Source organism: Oryctolagus cuniculus, chromosome 7, assembly GCF_051225735.1.
Source record: "Oryctolagus cuniculus isolate XC-2025 breed Fujian yellow rabbit chromosome 7, ASM5122573v1, whole genome shotgun sequence".
NCBI lineage: Eukaryota > Metazoa > Chordata > Mammalia > Lagomorpha > Leporidae > Oryctolagus > Oryctolagus cuniculus.
The window spans coordinates 112,416,370-112,428,926 of NC_142873.1; the positions used below are offsets into that span (position 1 = coordinate 112,416,370).

The following is a 12,557-nucleotide window of genomic DNA, read 5'->3' on the forward strand; positions in this document are numbered from 1 at the left end:
GACCGCTCCCACTTCAGGGTAAGTAACCATGCCAAAATGTCTACTCCTAAGTGAAAACACACCTGCAAACCTGCAAAGGTTCACTAGAGATAAGAACGGGACAGACAGCCCCTTTCCCCACAGCAAGACAGGACGTGATTCAAAGCCAACAAAAACTCTTTGCTTCCACTCTGAGAAGGAGGGCTCCATGTTTAATCAAAATTGTGTTCTGTGAAAATTAAACAGTGGGGCGGGGGGAGACAGTGTTATGGTGCAGTAGGTTAATCTTCCACCTGCAGCACAGGCATCCCATATGGGTGCTGGTTCTAGTCCCAGCTGCTCCTCTTCCAATCCAGCTCTCTGCTATGGCCTGGGAAAGCAGTAGAAGATGGCCCAAGTGCTTGGGCAACTGCACCAGCAGGGGAGACCTGGAAGAAACTCCTGGCTCCTGGCTTCAGATCGGCACAGCTCTGGCTGTTGTGGCCATTTGGGGAGTGAACCAGAGGATGGAAGATCTCTGTGTCTTGCCCTCTCGCTGTCTGTACCACCACCGCTCAAATAAATAAAATCTTTTAAAAAAATTAAACAGCAGGAAACTGAAATCCTTTATTTCCCCTCCTAACATGGTACTAACCTAGCACATAGTAGGTACTGGATAAATGGCTGTTAATACATTTCCTCGCACAGAAGCCAGAGCAATGGCTACATTACTCCAGCATCCACAAATCATCTTTTCCAGGTAAAAAGTTCAGGTAAAAGTCAACATCAGGATCTTATAAGGAAAAACAAAGAGCCTGTGATGTTTTCTGTAAGTTTACCATCACCAAATCTTTATTTTCAGAATTGTAATTAGTCATGTGAATAAATCCTTCAGTTTAATGAAACTCTGCATTTGGGTGAAGAAACAGAAATCAGTTAACAGGTAGGGTAAGAAGGGACAATCTTTCTTTTGGAACAAAATAAAGAATTAAGTAAGTAAGCCTAAATTCAATCCTGACGTGAACACCCAAAACTATGTTATAGTCACTTAGTTTTTAAATTCATATCATACACTTTTCGGAGTATTGTGTTGTTCAAAGCCCAGATCCTCCACTGAATCACCAGCTCAACAAAGATACTGAATGTAACTACTGGGTGCCATGTCCTGAGCATCTGCAAGTTAGGTACATAAAATGCATACAACCCAGTTCCCACTCAGAGAGGAATCACAGACCAGAATGCAAAACAGAGCTAGGGAGATAGTTTTGTCATGATACAGGAGTGCTACTGGTGATTACTAATATAGTGCTAATGGACACTATGAGTACACAGGGAAGGAGTCCTAAGCCCAATGCTGAGGTGACAAGACAGTTTCCAGGGCTGGCATGTGGCATTGCATGTAGCAGAAAAAGCTGCATCCCACATGGGTGCTGGCTGTTCCACTTCCAATCCAGCTCCCTGCTAATGCACCTGATGGCACCTGATGCACGTGGGCCACTGCACCCACGTAGGAGACCTGGAAGAAGCTCCTGGCTCCTGGCTGCAGTCTGGCCCAACCCTGACCATTGCAGCCATTTAGGGAATGAACCAGTGGATGGAAGATCTCTCTCTCTCTCTCTCTCTCTCTCTCATTCTATAACTCTGCCTTCCAAATAAATAAAATAAATCTTTTAAAAAAAAAAAGAAAGAAAAGAAAGCTTCCTTGAGGAAATGATGTTACGCCTGAATCTTAAAGCAATGTTAGCAAGGTAAAGGTAGGATGAAGACATTCCAGACAGACTAATTCAAGAAAGGTAATGAATACACACACACACACACACACACACATCACAACAGAAAACGTGAGAAGAGACTTACAGGAGCCAAGCAGGAACATGAGATGACCATGTATACTCCATGCACCAAAAGTTTCATCTACGTTTTACATATGTTGTCTCCAGCTTTGAGGTTAGTTGTATTCACTAGCTAACCCATAAGGGTAATCTGCCCATTTTAATCAGTTCTCACATCTCAAAACACTTCCCCTAAAGTAATGGCTAAATATACTTCCCCTTATTTTTATACTATATGTGTGATCTTGATTACAAACAAGAGCATACAATGACACACAGCATTGTTAAGGGAGCCTTGTCAGGTGCAAAAGTCATTCCACAACACTAGGTTTCTTAAATCTTCAAACCCCCTGTCAGATTTCAGCTCCTACCTCTGAAGGTTCAAAGAATCAAAGATCCAAGGCCGATGCATTAGAGTTTACTGAAACATCACCCCGGTGGGAATATGCAACTAGAGATTAATTCCAAATTTAAAGACAAGCAATCCTTTTTCCAGATGTTTGACTGAGCTAGAGAATGAGAATACTCCAAAACAATTTTCTTCTAAATAATGGATTAAAAAATAAAAAAGGGTATTAATAACATTACTGTAGACTAAGAATTCTAACATGAAAATACAAGGGTACTTCAAAGAGTTCACTGAAAAACTGTAATTAAAACATAAATTTGTGGCCCAAGAGCTTAGGTTTCTACTACCCATGTGGGAGACCTGGATGGAATTCCTGGCTTGCGTCTTCTGCCTGGCCTAGCCCTGGCTGCTGGGTGCATTTGGGAAGTGAGCCAGTGGATGGAAGATCTCTCTCTTTGTGTCTCTCTCTTTCTCTCTGTCACTCTGACTTTCAAATTAACAAATCTTAAAAAAGAAAAGAGTTTAGGGCAAAAAATTTTTTAAATCCATGCAGATTTTTTATAATACAAACTTTCCATGAACTTTTTGATGACCCTCATATATATTTAAAATACAGTCTTAGTGAAAGCTGTTTATCACTAACATGTTCTGTTATATGAAGAAATGGAGACTAAAGAAAACAGAACCATTTTATGGTCAGAACCATAACAGTACTATTTAAGACCACAAGAAAATAAGGTGGGTAAGAGGGAAGAAGGGGAAGAGGAGGGGTAGCTTTCCAAAGATGAGTAGCAAAAATGGAGAGATTTTTCCAATTTCTAAGCTTTCATTATTTGGGAATATGACTCAAAATAAATATCAGATGCTGCTGGAATCATCAGGTATATTGTGCTATTTGTGCAAAGATGGTTTACTCAATATGAAGATAACATGCTTTGCTCTTTCTCTGGAGGAACTGAACTGCTTACATCCCATGAACTATATCAAGTTTGCTGCACGTCTCTGACTGTGGAACAAAGAAATCTGTCTTGAGTTTCATGATGCCCCACATGTTACTGTGACTAATCCCCAACCATTTGTATTTACAGTGTTCAGAATGAGTTTCTATGACAATCCCATGCCATTATTTAAATGTTACACACACATTTTCTGCTTTTTGAAAATAATTATAGAGCAAATCATTTGATCTGCACTCTGTACAAAGGAAAGCTCATCTATTAAAGGCTGCAGAAACAGATTTCACTTTCACATTAAACAACACGCAAACATCACGAGACTTTAAAAAAAAATCCAATTTACACTGGTCCACCAGATTTTTATTGCTTTGTGTGTTTCGTTTATCAGATATGCAATAGTTCTCTTCACCACCACTGTCCATACACTCATTTCCTAAGACCCTCACGCCGGTCCCACTAGCACACTACAGCAGCCCGGCACATCTTGGACCCTTCTCCTGCTTTCTGCCTGGAAGTAAAACATATCTGTTTCCCTGGGGGAAAAAAACCAGGAGGGGGAAGGCAAAGCAGCTTGAGACCTCTGACAATTTAAAACCCACTTCAGTATAAAAGTCTCGAGGTTACTAACTTTCTTCTGAGAGAGGAAAAAGAGGGAATTCAGGTGGCCATGCTCCTGGGACTTGGCTGTTGCTTTAGGGACCGCAACCAACAGCCAAATGAACTCAGTACAGCCAGCTGCTGTCCAAGGCCTCCCCTCCTTTTCTGCTCTTCACTCGCTCATTCTCCTGCTCTTTAGTTTTGCTATAACTCTATTTTATACTTCAGCATTACTAGAAGGATGCCCTTTACAAAAATAAATAGGACTCTATGTGCCACGGGCTTTCTTTAGAGAAAGCATACCACTGTGGCGAATGATTGAGTAATGGCAAGCACCTGCACCCTCTTCTGCCTCTGCCTGAGTTGTCTTCATATTTACATAGTTTTGGTATTTTTAAAAACTTAACATGTAACAGAAATACAAATGACAGAGTTCCTCAACATACAGCAATTATATTGTTCTCAGAAAAGCAGTACACACAACTAGTTTTACAAATGTTTAAAACTTTTTACAGGAGGTGGATATTGTGGCACAGTGCATTAAACCACCACTTGGGACACCTACATCCCCTATCTAAGTGCCAGTTTGAATCCCAGCACCTTTGTTTCTGATCCAGGTTCCTGCTAACAGAGGCAACAGATAATGGCTCAAGTGCTTGGGCCCCTGCCACCCATATGGGAAACGTGGATAGAGTTCTGAGCTACTGACTTTGGCCTGGCTCAGTCCTTACTGTTACAGGCATTGGGAAGTGAACTGACACATGGAAAATCATTATCTATGTATCTCTTTCTCTATCTGCCTTTCAAGTACATTCATAAAATAAACAATTAAAATAAATAGAACTTTTTAAAATTTCATATAGGCTATTAGGAGGAAGGACCCTAATTTAAAATTATCGAAAGCATTAAAATCTTAATTTCTTTTTTTTTATTTTGTTACAAAATATTTTTAACTTTTATTTAATAAATATAAATTTCCAAAGTACAACTTTTGGATTATAGCTGCTTTTTCCTCCCATAACCTCCCTCCCACCTGCAACCATCCCATCTCCCACCCCCTCTCCCATCCCATTCACATCAAGATTCATTTTCAACTATCTTTATATACAGAAGATCAATGTAGTATATACTAAGTAAAGATTTCAACAGTTTGCACCCACACAGACACACAAAGTATAAAGTACTGTTTGAGTACTAGTTATACCGTTAATTCACATAGTACAACACATTAAGGACAGAGATCCTACATGGGGAGTAAGTGCACAGTGACTCCTGTTGATTTAACAACTGACACTCTTATTTATGACGTCAGTAATCATCTGAGGCTCTTGTCATGAGCTGCCAAGGCTGCCAAGGCTATGGAAGCCTCTTGAGTTCACCAATTCCAATCTTATTTAAACAAGGCTATAGTCAAAGCAGAAGTTCTCTCCTCCCTTCAGAGAAAGATACCTCCTTCTTTGATGGCCCGTTCTTTCTGCTGGGATCTCACTCACAGAGATCTTTCATTTAGGTTTTTTTTTTTTTTTCTTTTTTGCCACAGTGTCTTGGCTTTCCATGCCTGAAATACTCTCATGGGCTTTTTAGCCAGATCCGAATGCCTTAAGGGCTTAAAACCTTAATTTCTAAGGATATTATATCTGAAATGGCATTAACTCATTTCGCAGTATTTTCTTCAGTTTTGCATCTTTAGAGCCTAGCACAGTGCCAAAGAGATTGTAAGTGCTCAAAACAAGTTTGCTGAACTCAAAGGCCAATGCCGTGGTAGAATTTGTCAATAAAGGCAACCAAGGCAGATGCATGCCAACACAACCAAAGAGCATTCATCCTGATAATGATAATTCTACAACTGCCCTCAGTCCACACAAGCATTTTCTATCTCCTTAGGTCTCGGAATGCACAGACTTAATTTGCTTAACCATAAAACCTAGGTTTTGGACCACTCAGTTTCCTTCCAGGTAGGAAACTCTGAATCTAATATTAAAACCGAAAAAGCTCTAGTTTCTAATTCACTACTTTATAAACTTCAGGAAAAGACAATGATCTGAAGCATTATTATGTACCTTCAGAGAACACTGTTTACCTTCCCCATAACTTCAAAAGTGGAGCTTGGAGTCTGACATTGAGGTACAAACACCTTAGAGATAAAAACACGCCACAGAAGGAACTGATCTAGTTGCTAATCCTAACTACTTACCAACTATGCATCCTCGACAACCCTTCTTTTTTCCTCACCTGCACAAAGGTAATTAGAGATGCTTCCTGCCTAAAATTTAAGGTTCATATAATATTTTTAAAAAATGTTTTAGAAGAAGGTAATTGAAATACAACTGTTTAAGAGCACAAATCTGAGATCCAAAGGACTTGGCCTGGATGCTGGTTTTTGCACTAACTACTGGTGTGACCTCAGTGAGTTGCAAATGCTCTCTGAATCTGTTCCCTAAATAAAGGAGCAACCCACAAAAGTAATCTCTTCTCCCCACTACTACCCAACATGAAAAATTCTCCAAAACTGGGAGAAGTGAAACATGAAAACACAGTAAGAACCAAAAAACCCCACATAAGACCAAAGAAATCCATATCTACAAGTCAGAAAACCCAACCAAACTGAGCCCCAAGCAACTAACACCCAGATAGGCAAACTCCTTGACTTGCCCAAAGTGTTTCAAGACTTTCTCAGAGAATCTCACGCTTCAAAACGAAATGAATTGCAAAAGCTGCTCTGCCCTCCCTTGTGAACTAGGTGGCTTGGCAGTAAAGAGCCCAAACCATGAATCCGTTCTCTTCTCCAGCCTACCTTTCTCTGGGATTCTGCTGTTTCATGCCGTGGTCCCACTTCCTCGCCATCCCCCCTACCCTAGCACCTCCCAGGCCCAGTTCAAAAACAAAGCCACACATAATTGTTCTTTATATAGCAAAACTGAGAATGTCTCTCTCTTTGAATAATTACAAAGCTTTCTGTCTGAAACCTCTGACCTTTCTAGAGAAATCCAAGTCACTGTAGTTTAAAAATGTAGGTGGTCGAAGTACAAAGGATGACATTTATCCATTTTGCATGTTCGCCATCTTTTCTGAGACGAGGGGCAAATATCTTTAGAACAATTACTTCTTCAACCTTAACATTTCAAACTGTAATAGCCTCATTCTCCCAAGAACTGTATCAACATCCTGAACCCAATGAGATGGCACTTTTTTGTTCATTTTTATCCCTGTTATGTGTTACTCTAAAATACATGAATTCTGAAAACACTTTTGTAAAAATAACTTTTTAGTCTCTACAGAGAAAAGCTTAAGAAAATAATAGAAGTTCATTTAAATCCTTTTGTAAACCACTGTAATTCTTCATTGGGCATGAGAAGGGAAGAGACTTCCAAAAGTACCTTTAACAACAACAACAAAAAAATTCTTACTAAATTCCTTGTTACATTTTAAGAGGACATACAATAAAATTTCCCAGATAGGAATGTGCAACAATAGTTGGGTTGTTGAACAGTATGGTTACAAAGGGTTCATTCTCACAAGTTACTTGAAACTACTTTCCAAGAAAACCTCGGCCATTGGGGGGGGGGGGGGCAAACAAATCCATCAGAAACTCTAGTAACTTAATAATTTATATATGATACATACGCAGGCAAAAAGCTTGTTACAATCATACAAAGATGTAATCATTTCTTATGCATATGGGCTTTGGCCAAATTCTTATCTAGAATCCTTGCTTCACCTTAAACATTTGTAATTCACATTCTGTGAACTTCCAGTGATGTAGTGGTCAAAATATACACTCTAGTATTCTGTTTTCCATGCACATTTTTCATATTCCTATTATTTATGAACTGCATTTAGCAGAAAAGACATCATCTGCACAACTCGGCCGAACAGTAAGCTACAGAGGTTCCCATGCAGATATACAACACCATAATTACTCACTCTACAGTAAGCTCCTGAAGCATCTCCCTCCCTCACTCATTTGGAATGTTAAAAAATGCCAAGAAGAAGGGCTTGATGTCATCTCAACACTGACATCCATCTGTCTATGGCTCTCCTTTGACTTTCCTCCTTCTGCAGCCAACATTTTCACAAAAGTTGATGAGAATTTGTCAACCTAAGGACTTGTAATGTCAGCTCCTTTGAAAGGCAATGGAATGTTTCAAAGCGACAACGATGGAATCCTGCATGTACAATATTCATTTTAATGTAGGAGCTTAAAATTAAATAACTAATATCTTTGAGATGAAAACCCACAAAACTGCCAATGTATCTGTCAGAGGAAGGGAAAAGAAGCAAGCACACTACCAGTACAGAAGGCATGGCTTTGAATTTCTGATAGTAAATAATACATCTCTAATTTTGAAAATTAAATGAAAATTGATGTTACAATTCCACAACTCTTATTATCCACTGACAAAGACCTTTCCTTACCAAAAATTACCACTCATATCAAACACTGCAAGTCACCACTGATATATCTTCTCCAACAGCAGGCAATGCAAGGCACCACCCAATCATGGGCTGGCCAAATTACAAAAGGAAATCAAATCACCCAAACCATAGCAACAAAGACAACAGGCTGACAATGGCAGATGCCACAGACATTGTTTAAATAGTATACATTTTCAAATGTTTTAACTTCGCTTCGCCTTTTTAACCTATAAAGCATTCCAAACACAGCCATTACAATTTTATATGAATACACAGTCTCTGAAAATCGTGTGTTTGCAAATGCACAGGTTGTGTGGGACCACCATGAGCACGGTCCACAAACATTCACAGGATGCTGTGGACAACGCATGTGTCTGTAAATTCTAAACCTTCCTCTCCAAATTCATGCCTCAGTTTCCCCTTTCAGCATAACTGATAACCCCAACCCTGACTTATTACTCTTCCTAAAAAGAAAGTTACATTTTTATTTTATTCATTGTAAGTCAATTCAGTAGCTTATTTGTTAAATAAACGTTAGAATTGAGCTGTATCAATTAATGTACTATAAATTGTATTTATTGGTCACTTTTTAATTTACAATTATAAAATTTGTGTTGAATGAGAGTTTTGGGTTTTGTACTGAAGTCATTAAGAATCAATCTTGTGTAAGTTGAAAAAAGAAAAGAAGGCCCTGTCATTTAAGGGTATTAAGATGAAACTCATCCCCATTTTTAATTTTCATCCTTTCTACTTAAATTTGCTTATAAAAATACAAACTAGCATAATTCTACTCTTTTCTGAAACACGATTTTGTTTCCTATTAAATAATTATATACAAAGCCATAAGCAACAGATCTTTAAAGAGCAAAGTAAATTTTAAAACTTAATATCTAATCAGTAAGGGAAATTAAAAATATATAGAGAAATATGTACAAAATTCTGCATAGTGAACTACTCCATGCCATTCAGAATTTTAAAACAATACTTAATTTAATATTCAATGGCTTCCCAAAGCATCTAGAACCAATTAACTTCACCTTATCAAAAAAAATCTTATATCTATATCATGATGCTTCTATTCATCAAAACTTCAACAGTCTGAAAACAAGAAAAACAAATAATTCCAGATTTCTGACCCCAGCACTGATGAGCATAAGACCATTTCTGCTTCCCAGTCAAGGGTGGCCTCATTCTGTAGCTAAGATCTGAGGCTCACAGTAAAATATTTCCATGGGAAGGTTTAGATTTTGACTTTTCTCCTCTGAGTCAAGGCATGTGTGATACTATTTAAATGGCTTCCAATCCTGGACAACGAGATGTTAAAGAAGGATATAAAATGGGTCAGAATTTTTTTAGGAACATAAAATTTGTAATCAGAAGACCTGTGTTTAAATCTTGCTCTGTGCAAGTAAGTTGGTCACTATGAGGCTATTTTAATCTGTTCAGATGAAGAGTACTTATTCACAATACTGCAAGACAGGAAGAAAGAGAGGAGGAGAGAGGAGAGGGGAGAGAGGGCAGAGGGAGATAGAGCAGGCTACAACCTATGACAAAACAGTACAGTGTCTGCTATAGAACAGACACTCAATGTGTCATATACCTACCTTCCTGCCATCTCCTTTTCTCTACTCTCAACTAATCTAGCACCAAAATGGCTACTACTGGGAAAGTTTGAAGGACCTGCAGAGAAATAAGTTTAAAGTCCTCAGACAAGAAACACTGAAGATATTTCACTGCAATCTGCAGTCACCAGCTCATCCCAATCATTTCTGGGTTGAAGCACAGCAGCATTTTACATATTAAAGAAGACCAAGACTTGCCAAAAAGCCCGCACAAATCCACTTCTTTTCTCTCAGTTTTCTTTTAGCTTATTTGACAAACAGAACAGTAAAAATGTCCTCTTCTACATACAGAATTATTGCAATCTGTTGCATTTATTAGACTTACCATTTCTTCGGCTCACAAACCATGTTTATTTAACTCTCAGGTTAATCGGAAAACTGTGTTAGATAAAATATGCTTTTATATTGTGAAGTTATAATAATAAAATATAAAGAGTTGCTTTTTCTTAATATTTTGGGAAGAATATAAATAAGAAGCTCAATTCTGTCTAAGCAGCAGCTACAAAATTCTGGGGATATCAAACCTTGGATCAATAATATGTGTCTTACAGTTACCTTAGTGGGAGAGAGCCAAAAAGCTGACAGCTCTGTGAGCTGTACCCTTAGAAAGCAAAACAGTAGAAATAAGAAACATATCTCCACAGGCCCTCTTCCAAACTTGTGTGCACTACAATGTCCCTAACTGTACTCCTAAACTCTAAAAAGAATTTTTGCAAAACTTTAGTTGTTAAAAGCTTGAATAGAAACTCTTGAAGCACCCAAATAATATTTTAGTCTGAAACAAACTATGCAAAAAGCAACTGTGGCAATATGCGCTTTAAAATTCTCTGCTTGATCTCTCACTGCCCAAGATCCCTTTACAGTCACTACTTAAACCAAACACTTTCAGAGCATCTTCATTCACGATTAAGTTCATGGGTTTGCATTGCTCTTAACAATGCATGCCTTCTCCTCCACCTGACTTCTTCCTTCCCATACCATCCCCCAAGAATTCTAACCTCTAAATAATCATAGGGAAACTATTGCTAAAATGGTAACACACAAGGTTTTACACATGCACTGAACTCAATTCTGTATTCCATGTTTTTCCCCTCCCATTCTAATCCTCAAAATTGTTTTCAATAATCTATATTGACATTTGTGAGCAATTAGAATTGTTGCTGCTTCTGTGCAAGATTTAAAAAGCCGACAGGCTGTTCTACAGCTTCTGGAAGCAGCTTGAGGCCTTAACCAGCTGAAACACCCAGTCCTACTGTGTACAGCAGTGACCACAACAAAGGCTGTGGTTTCTCCCACACTAGCCTTAAATAGGTTTAAATTAATGCTATTCATCACTGGGTGGAAAAGAAGACAGGGCAAATCCAAGCCAGCAGCATTGGGAAATTTCTAACCAACACACTCAAACCTCTTAGCCATAAATGAGCTGACCTCCATTCAAAGGTTCACTCCAGAACAACTCTTTCTCCCTATTCCTATACACTCTCTGACTCTCAACTTCCAGCTTTTTCACCACATTCTAGAGAAAGGATTTTGTTCCTGCATACTACACAAAGGATGCTGTTACTATCCTCGAGTTACCCAGCAAACACCCAAAGACATAAAAGTCATATTTATCTAAAGTTTGTTGATTGCTAATGCAATCTCCTTTGAAGAATTAAAAGAGAAATAAAAATTTCTCAAAACTGTGCATTTATTAATAGCTTACAGTTGGCCACTCAGTCACAAAAGTCACTTGGAGTTTAGTCTAAGGTTAGAGTTAGAATTTGAGAACGTGATAGCTCAAATTTCACTGTTTATCAGTCATACCCCTTTTTCCAAACATACTTTTTATTGTTACAAATCATAGGAACTAACTGCACTAGGGAGTTTATTACAGTACTGAATCAGTTTAATTACATAATATATAGTCTCAGTGTGGAGCACAAACACACACACACACACACCCCTGCTAACAGACCATACTGAGTGTATTTTAGATATGCAATACTCCCTCAGACTAACATGGTAAATTGCCTAAAAATTAAGAAAGTATCATCATTAATTTGGCATCAAATTATAAACTGTAATAATCTAACAGGATTCATTTAAAAAGTTTACAATAATTATTCTATGTGCACTGGTAACCTTATACATAGTATTTAAAACACTAGCCTTTTAAAAAAGAAATCATTCCCACTGCTCAAATGGTATTCTGTGCGCAGCCTGGATATACACACACACGCACACAAAGCTCACACACTCCTAATCTTACACCTGCTCTGAAGCAGTAGGAAGTGAATTCTCAATCTGTCAACATGACCATCTGGTCTATCTGCATATCACGGTTTTCTCTATTACTATATGAAGGAATGGCAATCACGAAGCCAAAATAAAACTACAGTGCACCTGAATGGGACTTGCTCCCTTTTGGGTGAAATGGAATAATACGTGGCCTAGCAAAACAAAACTAGCAGTAATCTAAGTCATTTAAAACGAACATTCACGACAACATCATTAAGTGAACAACATGGAGCAGGTACTCTGGTGATCAGTAATACTGTTGTGCAGGTTTACACGACAGGTACCGAAGCTTCTGGGAAGCTGCAACGGCTCTTCAGTGAGTGACAGGACCCTTGCTATTCCTGATCCAGGCAAAATTCAGCGAAGGCAGTAATGGGGGCAGCAATCAGGAACCATTGTACTAAGAGACTGCCGTGCAAAAGTGGTCACTCTCTACCGTCAAACTAGCACGTACGGCCATCAGGATGATATCAATTTGCTTTGTCACTTGGCAATTAACAGTTACAACAATTACTTGACAAATTCTGGTCACTTATGAATCTTTCAA

The 12,557-nt window shown here is 38.5% G+C and overlaps 1 protein-coding gene across 26 annotated transcripts in view; it reads right to left on the minus strand.

Moving 5' to 3' along the window:
• NFIA (nuclear factor I A) overlaps window positions 1–12,557 on the minus strand; it is a 620,032-nt gene that overhangs the window by 375,599 nt on the left and 231,876 nt on the right. The gene's annotated exons all lie outside the window — the stretch shown is intronic.